General features: G+C 38.0%; 1 long non-coding RNA gene across 4 annotated transcripts in view; it reads left to right on the top strand.

Moving 5' to 3' along the window:
• Nucleotides 1–34: 34 nt before the first annotated feature.
• The window catches only part of LOC115292011, a 273,961-nt gene continuing 254,791 nt past the window's right edge, over nucleotides 35–19,204 (top strand). For all 4 annotated transcript variants that reach the window (XR_003908752.1, XR_003908751.1, XR_003908754.1 and 1 more), the window contains exons 1-2: nucleotides 35–99; nucleotides 1,848–1,906. This is a non-coding gene — a long non-coding RNA (uncharacterized LOC115292011). The remainder of the gene's footprint in view (nucleotides 100–1,847; nucleotides 1,907–19,204) is intronic.

The following is a 19,204-nucleotide window of genomic DNA, read 5'->3' as shown; positions in this document are numbered from 1 at the left end:
GGTTTGAAACGTCACGTTCCGCGCGACCCCGCCCCGCCCCTCCCCAAGGGGCTCCACCCGCCAGCCCTGGCAGGCTTCTCCGTGACCTTTCTGTCCAAGGTGCGATTTTTTTTTTATCTTGAAAAAACAAAAAGTTTGTATTTTTGTTCTGGATTCTAAAAGTAGTATGATACTTAAGAGTAATTTGGAAAATTCCAAAATATGTACATAATGTAAATATTACGTGTGTTCAAAAGAGAAACACTAAGAACATTTATTGTATATCTTTGTCGTCTTTTTGCTATGAAGAGATAGATATAAATAAATAGATCGTGCCTCTTCTCAGCCTCTAAATATGCAGGTATGACATACATCAATATGCAGGTATGATATACATAAACAAAGTTTGTAAAGTTTTGTTTATCTTTTTAAATTTTTTTTTAACGTTTAGTTTTGGGAGAGAGAGAGGGAGAGAGAAACGGAGTGTGAGCAGGGGGAGGGGCAGAGAGAGAGACGCACAATCTGAAGCTGGCTCTAGGCCCTGAGCTATCAGCACAGAGCCCAGTGTAGGGCTCCAACTCACGAACTCTGAGATCATGACATGAGCCGAGTGGGACAATTAACCGACTGAGCCACTCAGGCTCATACATCTTTTCTTTTTTAAAGAACAATATTTTTACTCTAAAATATACATATGTAGGAGTTCAACCCCTGATAGTATATATTAAGGAGACCAGACATGTATCTTCTATACATTTTAAGATGAATATTATTAAAACATTTGAAGAAACCTATGTACCCCTAAGGATTGCATTGTTCTCCTAAAAAATGTTACGAATTGTATGACAGACATTCCCTTGCTTTTCCTTATGGTTTAACAAATCATATATGTATTACTTTTTATTGAAATATGGTACACATACAGAAAAATTAATTAAACTGCAAGTATGTTCAATGAATTGTCATTAAATGAATCCAGAGGGTAACCACCATCCAAATAAAAGAAGTAAAATATTTCTGGCACACCAGAAGCCCCTCCTAGTCACTACCCGTGTTTTCATTCCCCAAAGGTAATGAGTGTCTTGACTTTAAACACAATGGTTTAGTTTTGCTTCTTTCTGAAACTTATATAAATAGTCCAGTTATACTTTTACTGCTCTATACTGCCAATGACCCCAGCTATCTTATATAAAGTACGCTCAATATGATGACTTTTAAATTAGAAGTTTACTTTGTCTTCCTCACAGTAACACTAGGCAGCATTTTCCATGCCATTTAACTTCCTGCTAAAATATTTAGTTTCTGCATACTCTAGTGAGTGGATATACAATGATTTTATTTTATTGGAAGTATAGGTGCTTTGTTTTTGTTTTGTTTTTTGCCAATTTTTCCCATGCAAATATGTATCCTCATGCACATCCTTTGGTGTACATTTTAGGGTTATTTAGAATTATTTGTATAAGTGGAATTTCTAAGTCCAAGAGCATTAATTTTTTAATGGCCCAGTGTTCTGCTGTCATGCTGATTTACTAAAAAATGATGCCAATTTATAGTCCTGCTAATGCTCTGTGATGGTGTCTCATTTCAACTTCCTCAACGTCATTTTTTTTTCTTTGTCAGTTTGCTAGGTGAGAAATATTTTCCCATTGATCTTTATAGTTGCACCGCCTGATTACCAGTGAAATTGATATACATATCTATTATGTATTTATATTTCTCTAATTATGATTTATTTATACATGCTTTTTCCCCAGTGTTTTCAAGCTGCTCTGCTTGAGTCCCTTAGGTGAGTGATTGGGCTAAATCTCAAAGCTGTCTTGTGAATTCCTTGTTTTAAAATATCTGTTAATCCCGCACCCTTCCTGTAGGTGGCAGGACAGCGCTGGCTGGTTCCAATTTCATGACTTCATTGCAGTGACTAAGTGAGGTAAGTCAGGTTCTTCTCACCCTCATATACAACTGAAGAAAATTACTTGCTCTGCAAATGACTTATGCAGATTACTGAATAGGGATTTGAGTCTGTATCTTCTGATTTAGATCTCTACTTTTAATAATATCGAGCTAAAAGTTTTCCCTCTGTCATCACAGATCAAATAGTTCAGATTTTGTTATGTATGGAGACTATGTATTTTGTTAGGTATGGAGACTAGGTATGTAGAAAGAGTTTGCAAAACCCGGCAGAAGAGTAAGTAATTGCTACAGAATGCAAAGTACATGAGACTGACTCTTATACTTCTTAAATAATTAGGAATATAAGCCCCCAAGAAGATGATGCCACCATGCATGGCCATGAAAGTTGCACATGGCACAACTCCAGAGAAGGCATCATCCGCATCCCTTACGAATAATATGAATGGCATTCTCTGGACTTGTGCAGCGTTACACCTGCATGATCCTAGGCAGCACCTTCTCAATATTTTTTTTGGTTTTATAATCACAAGTGATTTTCAAGCACAGGTCAGTGTAAACTAGAAATAGAATACGTGATGTTGGATTAGAAACCTCTTCCTGAACTTGGCTTTTAGTTGTCAAAACAACTGATACAAAAATTTGATAAGCCAAGGATCATTGTTCTAGAAATCAAATAATATTAAGGACAAGAAAAATTAAGGTAACATTGTCCCTGTAGAAATATGGTTAAAGCACTCTCTGTTGGTGTGTATAAAGACCTCTCATGTGCCAAAAGAAAGGAGGACATTTTCTTACAAATGCCAGGCAAATGCGATACAGATTCTCTAAGACCAGTTACCTGGTGAGCCAGTGAATAGGAAAGTACTCATATGGATAAGAAAGAGACCATGCAGTTAACAATGAACATTTTATAGTAGAAGCCATTTTAGAGACCTTCTTGTCTTGCAGTTACCAATTGTGGTTACTTGTTCAGTTACTCAGCATGAAGTTGGGAGGAATGATTACTAGAGATTGCAGATGGCCCTAAGTGAAACTACTGCCTGAGGCTCCCGGAGTTGCTGAAGATAGAGAAGTCAGGATAATCCAGGAATCTTAGTGTTTTCTTTTAGTTACCCTGCTTCCCCTCACTCCGTCTGAATTGTTAAATATACCACATATCAATATTTCATACACCTCAGTCAATAACTATTAGGTTACTTTTTTCAGGGAAGCATTGTATCATATTCCTAGAAAGAGCACTAAAGATTCAAAACTAAAAGATAGGACTTAAGGTCTTCCATTAGCAAACTGGCTGCAGTTCCTTATCTGTAGCATTTAGGCTTGATTACTAAAATAATTTTTCTTTTCTAAAACTGTGTGTGTGTGTGTGTGTGTGTGTGTGTGTGTGTGATTTAAGTATGTATTTTAGAAAAGAAACATCAAAAAAAGTTTTCACATTAGTTCAAAGTAGAAAAATCAATACCCAACCCACAAAGCTATAACATATTTATTTTTTTAAGTTTTTATTTAAATTCCAGTTTGTTCATAACATACAGTATAATATTAGTTTCAGGTATACAGGATAGTGATTCCATACATCACCTGGTGCTCATCACAACGAGTGCACTCCTTAATCCCCACCACCCATTTACCCCATTCCTCTACCCACCTCCTTTCTGGTAACTATCAGTTTGTTCTCTGTAGTTAAGAGTCTGTTTCTTGGTTTGCTTCTCTCTCTTTCTCTTTTCCCTGTATTTATTTGTTTTATTTTTTTAAATTCCACACATAAGTAAAATCACGTGGTATTTGTCTTTCTTTGACTGACTTATTTCACTTAGTATAATACTCTCTAGCTCCATCCATGTTGTTGCAAATTGCAAGATTTCATTCGTTTCTGTGGATGAGTGTTTCTATTTATGTATATATGAGTTGTGCTTCTAGGTATTCATTCAAAGAATACAAAAATACTAATTCAGAGGGGTACATTCACCCCATTGTTTATAGCAGCATTATCTACAATAGCCAGATTATGGAAACAGCCCAAGTGTCTGATGATTAATGATTGTAGGGCAGTTCTCTTTTTAATAATTTTGAGAAAACTCCATTCTGTTTTTCAGAGTGCCTGCTATACCAGTTTGCATTCCCACCAACAACAGTTCAAGAGGGTTGTCCTTTATCCACATCCTCCCCAACACCTATTGTTTCTTGTGTTGTTGATTTTAGCTATTCTGACAGATATAAGGTATTATCTCATGGTAGTTTTGATTTGCATTTCCTTGATGATAAGCATCCTTTCAGGTGTTTGTTGGTCATTAGTATGTCTTCTTTGGAGAAATGTCTGTTCATGTCTTCTGCCCATTTTTTTGAATTGGATTGTTTTTTGGGTGTTGAGTTTTATAAGTTCTTTATATATTTTGGATACTAACCCTTTATCAGATGTGTTTTCTCCTATTTAGTAGGTTGCCTTTTAGTTTTGTTGATTATTTCCCTCACTGCTTTTCATCTTGATGTAATAGCAATAGTTTATTTTTGCTTTTGTTTCCTTTGCCTCAGGAGATGTTTCTAGAAAGAAGTTGCTATGACTGATGTCAGAGAAGTTACTGCCTGTGCTCTCTTCTAGGATTTTAATGGTTTCAGGTCTCACATTTAGATCTTTAATCCATTTTGAATTTATTTTTGTGTACAATGTACAGTTTCATTCTTTTACATGTTGCTGTCCAGTTTTCCCAGCACCATTTCTTGAAGAGACAGTATTTTTCCCTTTCAACATCCTTTGTTGAGATTAATTAACCATATAGTTATGGGTTCATTTCTGGGTTTTCTATTCTGTTTTATATGTCTATTTTGTGCAGTACTGTACTATTTTTATTGCTATAGCTTTGTAATATAAGTTGAAGTCTGGAACTGTGATGCTTCCAGCTTTGCTCTTCTTATTTAAGATTGCTTTGGCTGTTTGGGGCCTTTTGTGGTTCCATACACATTTTAGGATTGTCTTTGAAGAACATTGTTGATATTTTGGTAGGAATTACATTAAATATGTAGATTGCTTTGAATAGTATAGACATTTTAACAATATTTAATTTTCCAATCCATGAGTGCAGAATGTCTTCCATTTCTGTGCATCGTCTTCAATTTCTTTCATCACTGCTTTAAAAGTTTTCAGAGTACAGGTCTTTCACCTCTTAGGTTTATTCCCAGGTATTTTATTGTTTTTAGTGAAATTATAAATGGGATTGACTCCTTAATTTCTCTTTCTTCTTCTTCATTATTGGTGTACAGATATGTAACAAGATATCTGTATGTTGTTTTTGTATCCTGCGACTCAACTGAATTAGTTGATGAGTTCTAACAGTTTTTGGTCCTTCAGATTTTCTATATATAGGGTTATGTTTTCTGCAAATACTGAAGACTTTACTTCTTGTTGATTTGGATGCCTTTGTTGTTGTTGTTGTTGTTGTTGTTGTTGTTGTCGTCTGATTGCTGAAACTAAGACTTCCAGTCCTATGTTAAATAACGGTGAGAGTGAACATTCCTGACTGGAGAGGAAAAGATAGGTTTTCCCCTTTGAGGATGAAAATAGCTGTGGGTTTTTTAAAATATGGCCTTTATGATATTGACTTATATTCCTTCTGAACTTACTTTTTTGAGGGTTTTTATCATGAATGGATATTATATATTTGTTTCTGATATTATCCCTGGTCATTCTTTTATGTATCCTTTATAAACTATCTATTCTATTTATAATAGTAAATATCATAACTTCTTACAAAAGCCAAAGAGATTAATGCTTTCTTTTGCCCAAATAGTGTAATTTCATGATCTGAATTATCTTCAAAATTCTATATTCTGATTGGAAAAAATTTTGATGAGGAAAATACAAGAAATGTGTTTCCTGTTCTTTGGAATAGGCTTAGCAATTACCTTCTAAAGTGCAAAAGCAATTATGTGCTTTGCCTTGCAAACACAGATTGTTTAAGATTTTTCCTTGTCTTGAAGTCGCAGGAAAAGCAAATTAATGAACAGGCTTGATATTGTTGAGCAAATTCAGGGACTACCCCTGAGGATGCAGGCTGAAGCTTCCTTATTACATGTGGGGCTTTCACCAGAGTGGGGGAGCCCTGTGGAACCTCTGGAGTCAGTTTTGCAAATTCCAGGTATAGCTCTGCTTGGTCAAATAGCTATTAGTTTCTGTTTGGAAATGGGTGAAGTTTAACTTTACATCCTTCTTGCCTATTTCGGTATCTCTTACTTGTCTCTGCGCCAGCTGCAGATACTTCATTTGGGGCTATCAAGGCTAAAGTTTAGAAATAATTGTCCTTAGAATAGCAAACACAGGATTTGAATTTTTTAAAAGAAAAATCAGGAAGCAAACAAAAATAAAAATGTTCATATTTACAGAGCATTGGTTTCTGCATATAACTGAAGGTTCCTATGCTCTTTTCTTTGCCTCAACATAATTTGAGATAAACTTCTTAGATTTCTGGATTAGAGTTGGATAGGTAGAGCTTCTTGTCTGGGGTAATTATGCCAGACTATTCTTTCCAGTTCTACTTCTGGTTCTGCTCCCTCTGACCCCGTGAATCCCTCCTCCGGCCCCAGGTTATCTTCTTTGAAGGCATCCAGAGCCCGTTTGTCTTACACTATCCCTGTCATGTTTCCTCTGCTGGGTTTTAGGAAGTGGGCAGTGCTCTGCTTATAAATTAGCTCTCAGGAAAACGAACAAACACTGATTAGTAGTGTGCCAATCCCCATGTATAAATATTCCTACCATGGCCTCTTTTAAACTACTACCACGAGGTCACTGCACACGACATTGGGAAGAGAGGTGTACAATTGGCTCCCAGAAGCCAGTAAGAGACGGCTCCAGCACACCGTGTCTGTTTTTCTTTACAGACACCTTTTGAGATTCAGTCCTAGATATCTCTAGGCTTTTTGCCCATGATATACCTATCTTCTTTAAGTTTTTTATGAATTACACTTATTAGGAGACATGATCCCTTATTATTTTAATTTTCCTTGCTTGACTGGTTAGTTACAAGCCAGGTTTTCTGCATGGTGTATATTGTCATTGGGTCCCTTTAATATGCCCACTGCCTTTCTCTCATGCCTTTCTATATCACATCACTCCAGGCCACCAGCACAATGTAAACCCTGTTATTCCTTCTTGTTGGAAAGCACATGGCTGCTTGCTAAATACCCTCTTCCTGCTTAAGGAAAGCTTCCTATTTTTAGGTCACTTGCAGGACAGACAGCAGACAGGTTCTAAGTTTCATGCAGGATGAAGCCTTTCTCTACTCAAAGTATTATTTCCATTGATTTCTTTTGATGACTGTATTCTTCAGGAAGCTGGGGGCAAGAGAGTGTGATCTTGAGAATCAAATGCCGGAGATTTTACAATATTAAAATTATATTGCATCTTAGGAAAACATAATAGATGTCATACGGAGGAAGTTATATTTGTGGGGGAGTAGAGTGAGAGTTCATGGGAAGAGCAGGCCCAGACTTGGACCCCACAAAGGCAACTGTCTTGCTGCATAAATAAGTTGAATGTGTTCAGATGTACATGTATTATTTGATGTTGATTGTTTTCCAGTGTACCTTTACATTCATGAGAATGTGTGTCACACATAGCCTATCACAGGAATATAAAGGTGCCGATACAGTCCTAAGGAGAAATTATCAAGGTGTCCAGGGACTTCTCTGTGTCCATGGACATGTAGACATCTCCAGCTGCTAACTCTTTTTTTTTTTTTTTTTTTTTTTTTTTTTGCAACTCTGTCCTCTTGCTGCACTTCCAAACCCATATCCTTATTTCTGGTTTAGCCACTGGTTTGTTTAGCATTATATTCCATGCATTTCAATTAAATGGATATTTATATGACCTTTTGACTTTGTAAGAGAGGATCAATAAGTATGTCCTATCCAGCCAAGCTTAGCTGTATTTTGTTAGTGGTATCCTGAAAATGCCTCTTTTCTTAAAACAAACAATCAAAAAAAAAACCCAAAAAACACAACTTTCTAGGACCTTAAGAGAACACAAGGCTTGTAAACAACCACAACGGAACTCCATGCAACTCTGCTATTCCATTACTATATGTCCTTGTTCAAGCCACTGAACTCAGAGCCTTTGTTTCCTCAATGGAAAATGAGGAGGTTGGGGCTTAAACTTGGACCTGGATCCCTAGATCCTGTCCTGCTGCATTCCTGAGCTGGTAAATTTCACAGTGTGGCTTTTTAGATAAAAAGATGGGGTTGGAGGATAGTGGGATGTGACTGGTGAGGAAACTGAAAGGTGAGTTTTGACATGGCCTCTTTCTGACTATAGTCCTCACATCTTACGTTGCTAGATTTTTCAAAATTAGAAGGTGCTCAGTTACACTTGAATTTCAGATAATCAATGAATAATTTTTAGTGTCCATCCATTCAAATATTGCATGGAACATGCTTACACTAAAATTATTCATTGTTTATCTGAAATTCAAATTTAACCTGCTTTTCTTTATTTTGTCTGGCAACTCTACTTAATGGCAGACAACAGCAGATTCTGCCTCAACAAGTTGGGATGGACAAGTAGGGCGTTTGAGCAAAAAACAGAGCATCAGTTTGTAAAGACAGAGGTGGGTAGTTGTTTGGTACCTGTGCGGCATGGGGTGGGGAGGTGTTGCTTTTTCTTTTTTTGTCCAGGTTGTAATACCACTTCTGTGATAAAAAAAGCCAACTGTGTGACATTTTAGTACTGACATACGAAGTCACCAGGCTAATCCCCGAATAGACCTAAGAACTCTATGTGGAGTTGTAGATAGTTCAGTTACCATAAGAAGAGAAAGATAAAAGAAAAACTATTAGACTTTTTACTTAAAGCAGAAAATATTAGCATTATATCCGGCTCAGGAATGAAATTGAATGACTTTGTAGTTTGTATATAAAACAGAGAAAGAAAACTAATAATAGAAGAATGGAAAAGTTTTAGTAAGTGTTAAATAAGTGTAACATTTAATCAGGGTGCTGCCCTAGTATTTTCTTAATCTTCAGCCGCTTGTAAAAAACGACGGTCATGCATTTGTGCAGAAGATTATTGCATCGCTCTCTTCCATTAATCTAATGTATATTTAGTAGGTAGAGCTTATTAACTAGATAACAGGAGCCACACACTGCAGTATTATGACTGCTGACATCCTATTGTGTACCTACTGGTTGGCAGGCCTTATTACTGATGGCAAGCAGGGGATACCCCAGCTCCTGACCTGCCCGAGCCCAGCAGCTTAACCACATCCAGGCTCCATATCTACTCTGCCTCTCATGCTGAGAGATTCTCACATGTTTTGATTTTCTGTTTTAAAGTGGATATATTTCTTCATCTAAGGAGGATACAGGTTTGCCTCTTCTTCCATATTTCTTTGGCAATTGATCATGTTTAAGGTATAAACACTTGTACAAATGCCCTGCTATGGGTTGACTTCACTTTTCTTTCATTCAGAATTATTAACATAGCACTTACTCTGGCCTTGCCACAATGTTTGCTATCATAAGTGAACAGAGAATCATGATGCAGCATACGTGCCACTGCTAAAGCCTGGCATATGGAGGCACCGCAGTGGGGACAACCAACTTCTTGCAGAAAGCGCATCAGGTGATAACCTCCAGAGTAAGACTGAAGAAATAGGAAGGGATTAGACAGAGGTGGAGGGCAGGCTGAGTAGGTAGACACAGGCACTCAGACAGAGGTCTTGCATGTGCTAAGCCTCAAGAGGAAAGAGAACATAACATTTTTGGAACATTTTAAGGGATTCAGATGGACTGGCAGAATGGGTGAAGGAGCTCGCAGTGACAAGGGATGAGATTCAGGGCTGAGCAGCGTCCACACTGCAATTGTCCTGATGTTATCCTCAGTAGCTTAGAAATTCCTAGGAACTGTGGGGTGCGTTTGGAAGTATTTAAAAAGGAGATCTGAGGAACGCAAAACCTGAGAGACTACTGAACACTGAAAATGAACCGAGGGTGAAGGGCGGGGTGGGGAAAGGTGGTGGTTATGGAGGAGGGCACTTGTGGGGAAGAGCACTGGGTGTTATATGGAAATCAATTTGACAATAAACTATTAAATAAATAAATAAATAAAAATAAAAAGGAGATCTGTGTTTTAATACAATCACTTTGGCTATAGGGTGTAGTATGTTGGAAGGACCACACAGGAGGAAGGGAGACAAGCCAGAAGCTTCTAGAAGAGAATTTCTGTAGGCTCCCTCTCTCCCAGTCTCAGATTAGCAATTTCAAAAGTTCTCCCTCTCCTCACACCACTGATCCCATTTCTTGATCTGTCACTCACAACACAACATCTCTCCTCCTATTCAGAGAGAGAGAACATCTTGAGAGTCTCCTTGGTGCTGAGCTGTCCCTTCGCACATGCTGGCTGGTCCCTGCTGTGTCCTGGGACCCAGGTATCTGGCCTCCTCAGAGAACTTACACTCAGGCCTTCCCCACTCCTGCTTCTTCAACACTTATCTTCTGCTTACTGCTTCTCTCTCATCAGCATTGACCCTGGCACGATGGTGGTATGACTTAGACAAGCAGCAGTGGACATAGAAAGAAACTAACAGAGTCTGGGTCTGTAGAAAAAGAAGAATTATATGGATTTTGTGTTTAATGTGAAATGATGTCAGAAAGAATTCTGTATGTATCACTCTTAATTTGTACATGTGTACATACATCTCTGGCTCAAGAAAACAAGAAAGTTTGGGATGCCATGTACTGAAGCCAGAGAAATTTCTGGAGAGCCAGGAGACAGTGTGTGGGTTTGCCACAGGCTAGATGTGAGTATCTAATGAGTTGTGCTCTGACCATGGTAGTTGTAGGACTCCACTGCATGGCCCAGGGGAAATACCTAATAAGCAGTTGTTTGCATGGGTCTGAGCCTCAGCAGAGAAAAATGGGTTGTAATTCTGGAAGTTTTCAGCATATGGATGATAAATGAATCTATGGCAGTAGATCAAATCATCCAGGGGAAATATTTAACATAAGAAGAGAAGGAAGCTGAGGGTGGAAATTCAATACCCTCCTTAAAGGGGTAAGCAGAGCTCCCCCAAAAGAGACTGTAGACCAAAAAAAGCACTGAGCGTTGGAAGAGGAAAATCAGGAGAGTGTAGTGTCATGGAAGATGCGAAAAAGAGAGAATTTTGGTGAAGACAAGACCAATAAAACGTGTTACACAGAGCCAAAATATCAAGTAAGTGTAGGATTAAGAGGCATTTATTGGATCGATAAAGAGAGATCATTAGCAAGGGAAGTTTTAGTAGTTTCTGGGTGGGATGAGATGAGAAATGCGTGGGAGGAGCATAAATGGAAGTAACTAGTATAGGAAAGTTCAGGAGAGTTTATTTTAAGATGGGTGAGACTTGGGACGGTCAGTGCTAGTGGGAGGAAGGTGTAAGCAGAAGGATGTTGAAGAAGTAGGAGGGGGAGGGCCTTAGTGTGAGAGCAAATTCTCTGAGGAGGCCAGACGCCTGGGGTCCAGGATGTCACACGGGCCAGGGAGGCAGGAGGGGAGCTCAGAAGTGGTGATAGTTAGGCTGAGAAAGGAGGCACTGAAACGTATTTAAGGCTAGGAGGAGCCAGGCAGTGTGACGAATGGCAAAAGGATCCTGGCCAGAGAGGAAGAATTGAGGACCATGGAGATGAGGAAACTGATATCTGCAGATGAAGAATTGATCATTGAAGGACATGGAAAATTGAGAGTTGAGGATGGAGAGCCATGGAGAGCAAAGTAACGTCTTCAAATAAAATACCCATGTAAGAACTTTGGTTTGCAAAGATAGGTGCTTGCCAAGACTTTCTTAATTCAATTTTTAAAATTAGAAATAAATTAATAAATGAATAGCTATGTTGGAAATAGAAAAATTGTGGATTATTACATGAAATTGAAAATTACCATAATGTCAGTGGAAATTTATAGTGCATAAGTATATTTGAGGAGAATGTAGATGTAATCCTTTCCCAAGGAAGGAGCCCATTTTACAAGATTTTACAAGATAACTCTTGAAAGCTAGAAAACAAATTATAATTGTTTATATGTCACTTATAAAGTCCTTTATCATATATAAACTTTAGCTATGAGCATAAATCTTTACTAGGATGTAGGGAGTTGGAGAAATATAAGATTGCATATGGCACATAAAAATTAAATCATATTGATTAAAATATATAATAGTAATAACAGTCCACTTCTGCAACAGTTTCACTGATGTCAAGATTAAGCATATTCCATAATAGAAGCAAGTGATTTTAGAAATAATACATCTCAAATAGGGAGAAGTCACTGGATCCTCTAGAATTTATATAAATCCTATCACATAAGAACAGTATGGAGTCTTAGTTGGAATGTGTAATTATTCTCATTAAAATGCATTTAATTAATTAAATAATTAAAAACGTGTATTCGTTGTTGAGACATACAGTGGGAGTGGGGGAGGGGCAGAGGATCCGAAGCAGGCTCCACGCAGACAGCTGTGAGCCTGACGTGGGGCTCAAACTCATAAACCTGTGAGATCACAGTCTGAGCTGAAGTCACATGCTCAACCGACTGAGCCACCGAGGCTGCCCTAATGTGCATTTTAAATGTCAATCAGAAAACCACTAGGGACTACAATTGCTGAAGTCTTGTAGCATCAAGCCACACAGATTATAGTGGGCTGGGCTGGTTTTTCATTGTTTCTCTTAATTTTTCTGCATATTGCTGGAAAAGTTGTTTAACATATATTTAGAATGTCTCCCGAACAGTAAAGGAAAAATATACCGTGGCAATTATTCACTTTATGAATGTTAATCTAATTAAACTCTATTTTAATTTCAAATTGTTATTTAGAGCCTCGGTGGTTCAGTTGGTTAAGCGACCACTTATTGATTTCAGCTCAGGTCATGATCTCACAGTTCATGAATGTGGAGCCTGCTTGAGATTCTCTCTCTCCGCCTCTCTCCGCCTCTCCCCTGCTTATGCTCTCTGTCTCTTTCAAATGAGTAAATAAACATTAAAAAAGTAAAAAATAAGAAAAAATTGTTATTCAATACTACTTGGAGTTCCATGTTTTAAAAACAGATACCATTCATATCAGGCAACTTTGTTTCATAAATATCTTACTGTTTCTATTGTTGAACACCATTAGGTCAATTATTGCCCTACAAATAAAGTCATGTACCCAGAAATTACCTTTAAATGGTTTAGAGAAAGGAAATAGAAAGTAGATGTAGGACATATGCCAGTGGTTGGTGTCTTATTTTGTGCGTAGTGCTGCAAAAACATTTACTTTCCTCCCTGAGTCCCTGTTTTGCTGCAATGTCTTCTATTCACATGGCCCGTGATCTGCATCACAGTAGCAAATTTGCTGAGATATGGGAAGGAGACACTGTCTTTTGGTGTCTTATGAACTGCTGGCAGATCTTATTTTCTTCCTCCAAAAGCCCTCTATAGCCTATGCAAGGGTATGTGCATGCACATATGGACACCTTCTTCTCATCTTGGTTGAGTGTAGAGAAGGGAGAAGCTGATAGAAGAGAGGACATTTATGTTTCCACAGTAGCAGCAGACATGGGTAAGAAACAATGAAGAGGGTGAAACATGGGAAAGGGAGGAGTGGTGAAATCTAATGCAGTGTGTTTTGCATTTTTGCCTAGAGTTAGCTGCTCTCCTTTTGTGCAGTAGAGAAAAAAAGGCAAAATCTTGGGGCCAAATGTGGCTTAATATTTATATAAGCTTTACAGTTACTGGGGCACCTGGGTGGCTCAGTTGGTTAAGCATTCGGCTTCAGCTCAGGTCATGATCTCACAGTTCGTGGATTCAAGCCCCGCTTTTGGCTCTGTGCTGACAGCTCACTCAGACCCTAGAGCCTGCTTTGGATTCTGTGTTTCCCTCTCTCTCTGACCCTCCCCTGCTTACGCTCTCTCTCTTTCTCTCAAAACAAACAAACAAACAAACAAACAAACAAAAAATAGAGTTACAAAGGAATTTTTTTTTTTTAATAAAATATCTCCTGTGGGTGGACTTTTAACCCAAATTACAGATAAAGACCTTGAGGCTTGGACTAAGTGATTTACCCATCTTACAGGGTAGAACAGGTATTGAATTCCGATTTTCTTTCTTTTTTAAAAAATATCTTTAATGTTTATTTATTTTTGAGAGAGAGATAGACTGTGAATGTGGGAGGGGCAGAGAGAGAGAGGGAGGCACAGAATCTATAGAATGTTCCAGGCTATGCAATGTCAGCACAGAGCTGGACACGGGGCTCAAACTCATGAACCAGGAGATCATGACCTGAGCCGAAGTCAGACACAACTGACTGAACCACCCAGGTGCTTCTGAACTCAGATTTTCTGATCTTAGAACGTATGCTCTTTGCACTGCATGAGAATGTCCTCTAAAGTTAGCTTCACTTAGTTCTCCCTCCCCATTTTCATTTCACCCTTTCAGTTCTCTGTATTTAAGGCTTCTGTATCCTGATATTAATACCATCTTATTAGCACAATATTTTTGCAAGTGCTTACCTTAAATCTAAAGAGAGAGAAAGAGAGAGACAGAGAAGGGGAACTTTTCAGTGAAACACTTAGAAATTTGTAAGAACATTTTTTCAAATACACATAGGTTTAAATTTTTTATTTTAAATAAGTTTTCTAGGGTGTAAAACTCATGTTTTATTCTTAGCCTTGCCATGAGTCATTCCCTGCCCTTGGACACCTCACATAACACGTTGTAACCTAGTAAAAAATTCCTTTTTTCAAAACTAGCTTGTGTTTGGAATAAGAAGACTTTAGTTTCCTTTCTTGTGTTGTTCCTCTGTTTTCTTAAAGTACTTGAGTTCTGGGTGTCCTGCTGTGACTTGTTCAAGCATAATTTGTAAAGAAAGTAAATGGAAAGGTTTCTAAGCTTCATGTGAGGATCTTTTCAAAAGGCATCTTTAACGTTGAAATATGGCTAACCTATTATTTTGTTTCTATGGCCTTGCATTGGGTCATCTTGTAACAATGTGCCATGCAGAACCATCTACTGCCCATTTGCCTTGAGGCTATAACACTGGCTTGCTATGCACAATGGGAACTTGACTACCAACATTTTAACCTGATTTTTGTTTCATGAGTAGGAGTAGGATTAAATTTTGATTTTCATTTTTAAGGTTTTTAAAAAAAAATAATTTAAAACCCTCTATGGCTGTTTTCCTACTCATATTCCATGTCCTTTATGACTGCCCCTAGCTTTTCCCCTCATATCTTTAAGAATGTCTGCACTTGAAAAATTAGGCAAACACAGTTGTGAAAACAAAGGTCACAAAGGTTGATCATTATGTTTGGTTTTCCTAAAGCTTTTTAAAAATTCCATGTGAACTTTGCGACATCGTCATCATTGGTTTTTATTCATTGTTGATTTTAATTGGCGTTTTGGTTTTGACATACATTTGAGTTTCCAATAAAAAATTTCATTTTGTTGGAATGCAAAAGAGTCATTAATATATACAGCAAGTTGGATCTCAGATGGTTGTAGGTGAAAAGTAGATTTAAAGGGGTAAGTTTTTTAATATAGGTCTGTTTCAGATGGCTTATTTTATTTTATTTTAAGTTTAAGTTTAGTTATTTATTTTGAGAGAGAGAGTGTGTGTGGGCATAAGCAGGGAAGGGGCAGAGTGCGGAAAGAATCCAAAGCAGGCTCTGACTCAGGGCTTAATCCCAGGACCTGAGCCAAAACCAAGAGTAGGATGTTTAACTGACTGAGCCACCCAGGCGCCCCTCAGAGGGTTTTTTGGGGTGATATCTATATGCTAGGCACACTTTGAATGAGGTAAGTATCCTAGAAAATCAATTCCTGCATTTGATGTACTAATAATCTAGTTGAAGAAATATTGCATTTACATTAAATATCAGTGGGAGTTGAAAGTAATGTTCATATACGAGTTATCACAAATAGTATGTGATTAACTGTCAAATGAGTGATATAGGTAACAAAACAGAACTCTCTGAGCTGGGAGGCAAAGAAGGCCTGGGTGGAAGAGATGGATCTTGAAGGATTATCAGAATATTTATTAGGAAGCTGGATAAAGGGAAAGCCATGCACGCATGCAAAATAACTTGAATAAAGGTGGAGAAGTGGCAAGGAAAAGACCAGCTTAAGGAAAAACTACTTCTAGGGAGAAGAAAAAAATAAGGTTGATTAGTATGATAGATTAGAGAAACAGAGGTGAGGTTGCAAATAGAGAGCCAAAGAAAGATTTACTGAAGAGGAATTACATGATGAAAATACTCTTTATAGAGGAAAGATTGTTTTAAAGGCATACAGAACAAAATAAAAGAGATTCATGGAAGGCAGTTCAGTTGAGTAACATAGCAATAAGGACTCAAGGAAAGATATGCCTATAAGAGGGACAACTGATTTATATAAATTCCAAATTTACTCTCTTAAAATTAATGTGTTTTTGTCCTTGTGCTTGGCAGCTTATAAAATGGTCCCCAATGACTTCTGCCTCTTAACCCTTGAGTATTTTCCTCCCCTTGAGTGTGGGCTAACCATAGTGATTTCTCTAATGAGTAGAGTACGGCCAAAGTACTGGATGCCACTTCCAAGATTAGGTTACAAAGAGATTGTGGCTTCATCTTGTCCTCACTTGATCTCTTTCTGTTTGTGCCTTCAAAACAAACCAGCTGTCACATTGTAGAAAAGTCCATGCAGTAAGGAGCTGATAACCCTGGCCAACAGCCAACAGAGACCTTAGTGAGTGAGTGAGCTTGGAAGCATATCCCCCTTCAGTCCAGCCCTTGAAATGACTGAAGCTCCTGACAACACTTTGCCTGCAGCGTGTGAGAGACTGTGAGCCTAAGGCACGCAGCTAAGCCCTGCTGGGATTCTTGACCCATGGAGACTGCGAACTAATAAATGTTCGTCATTTTAGGGCACCCAAGTTTAGGAGTAAGTTATGCAGTAATAAGTTGTAAGTCTTACAGAATTTCATATTCTTCTAGATCTTCCAGTGCAGCTAAGAGAATATATGAAGGACACACCCACTATTGTACAACAACTCAAGCTAAAATACACTTTTTAATTGTATTTTAATTTTAATTTTTTTAATGTTTATTTATTTTTGAGAGAGGGGGAGAGCAGCATGAGTGGGGGAGGGACAGAGAGAGAGAGGGAGACACAGAATCAGAAGCAGGCTCCAGGCTCTGAGTGGGGCTCAAATCCATAAACCGTGAGATCATGGCCTGAGCCGAAGTCAGACGCTTAACCAACTGAGCCCCACAGGTGCCCATAAAATACACTTTTTAATGTGTTATTTGAATTACTAGAAAATCAGAAAATAAGAGATACTCCTGAGGATGAAATAAACTGAAACCCGAGAGTGGAAATCTTATCCTAAGATAAATATTGACTTATTTCTGGGAATAGGAGTCTGAGGTTGGGTTTCACTGTGACATAGGAGATCAGAAAGGATCCTTCAGCGGGGCTAATGTGGTTCTGGGTAAATAGTGTCCTGGAAAAGTATATACTCTTCAGGCCTTTAGGGTAATCCCTCAAATTAGATTTAAAATTAATCAGAATTAAAATAAAACCAATAACAAACAAAAAGGAAACAAGCAACCACAGATGGAATTAATGTTGAGATACAGATCTCCAAGGATTTTAATGACTGGAATTATTGATAAAGTGTACAAGTCAAATGCTTACAGAATTTATAAAGAAATAAAAATGGAATGTAAATAAGCAAACAATTAGGGATCATTAAAAACAATCAGTTATTCCTAAAAGGGATCTTAAAAACAATCAGGGAAAAAAAACTTTAAAATTATAATCATTGGAATTAAAAATTAAGAAATGTTTTCTCAGAATGACACAAGTTATATAATAAAAAGTAAATAGATTTTTCTGTCTTTCCTGTCCTAATCCCTAGAAAGAACAGCTTCATTCTGTATCTGTTGATTATCCACTATTAAAGAGGAAGAATTCTGGGGTACTTGGGTGGCTCCATCAATTAAGTGTCTGACTTTGGCTCAGGTCATGATCTCGTGGTTTGTGTGTTCGAGCCTGGCATCAGGTTCTGTGCTGACAGCTTGGAGCCTGGAGCTTGTTTCAGATTCTGTGTCTCCCCCCTCTCTCTGCCCCTCCCCCACTTGTGCTCTGTCTCTGTCTCAAAAATAAATAAACTATATAAAAAAACAGATGAAATATTCCTAACTCCACCTTTAAACAATTTTTCTTATAGATAGTTATTGAGGACTAATTAAAAAAATCTCATCATCTGGTAAATGTTATTGATCTCTAATTTTGGATATAAGGAAAAAATTGTACAATATTAATTACACCACATGTGAGTATAGAAACCCAAAATTATACAGTGTGAGAAAAACAGGAAGTTACCTGCATTTGTTAAGGTCAATGCTAGCTACGTAATCGATAAACCGCAAAAGCTCAGAAACTTAATAAATGTTTTATTTCTTGCTAATGTCAAAATAGACTGTGTGCTGGTGGGTCAGGACTCTTCTCTTGTAAGTCTCCACAGCCCTTTCTATTCCACAGTAGAAGAGGAAAAGGAGTGAGGCTCATAATCTAATCGAAATGACATTCATCTCTTCAGCTCATATTACCTTGATCAGAACTCAGAAATAATCATGTTATTAGTCAGAGTCCTACCAGATGGAAACTACTGGATCCAAAATGAGGAATTGGTTTCAAGAAATTTAATACACAAAATTACACAACTAATAAAAGAGCTGAGAATTCTTTTTAATAAAGGACCGTAGGCACTCCAGGAGCAGGAAACTGTTACCTTCTCTAGTTGGACCAGGCCGGGTTACCAGAATCTAGATCATGTTACATATTGGAAGTGGAAAACATGGTGGAGCCGTCTGGAGGGGCCGTCCGCAGAGTCCAGAGCTCTGCAGGGGATGTAACCTCTGGTATAAATGCCATCCTAGTCTTTCCCTTCCTCCCACCCCCTAATATTCCTCCAGTATTTCTTACTTGCCAAATCCAGCTGGAAGCCACTCAGCAAGCCTGAGAAAGACAGGCTAGCTGTAGGGGTCAGCACTCTGCAGAGCAGAACTGATCAGGGAAAGGGGAAGATCTCCAACCAAACAAGTCACAGATGGACACCTTGGCCCACTTACTACAAGAAGGCTAGAGAATATAGACTGTGTCCATTAGAGAATGCTGATGTTGATGAGTCAGGAATACTCAAAGGGAGAAGCTGAGGACTTCTAAAGTCAGTTGGCAAATCCTTTTTAAAAGGCATCAAGTCCATCATTGATAGTTTCTGAACATGTGATCTGCCAAATCAGCAGAGTTTAATATCTTCCACATTTTAAATAAACT

Source organism: Suricata suricatta, chromosome 5 (assembly GCF_006229205.1).
Source record: "Suricata suricatta isolate VVHF042 chromosome 5, meerkat_22Aug2017_6uvM2_HiC, whole genome shotgun sequence".
NCBI lineage: Eukaryota > Metazoa > Chordata > Mammalia > Carnivora > Herpestidae > Suricata > Suricata suricatta.
This window is presented reverse-complemented; position numbering and strand designations above follow the sequence as displayed.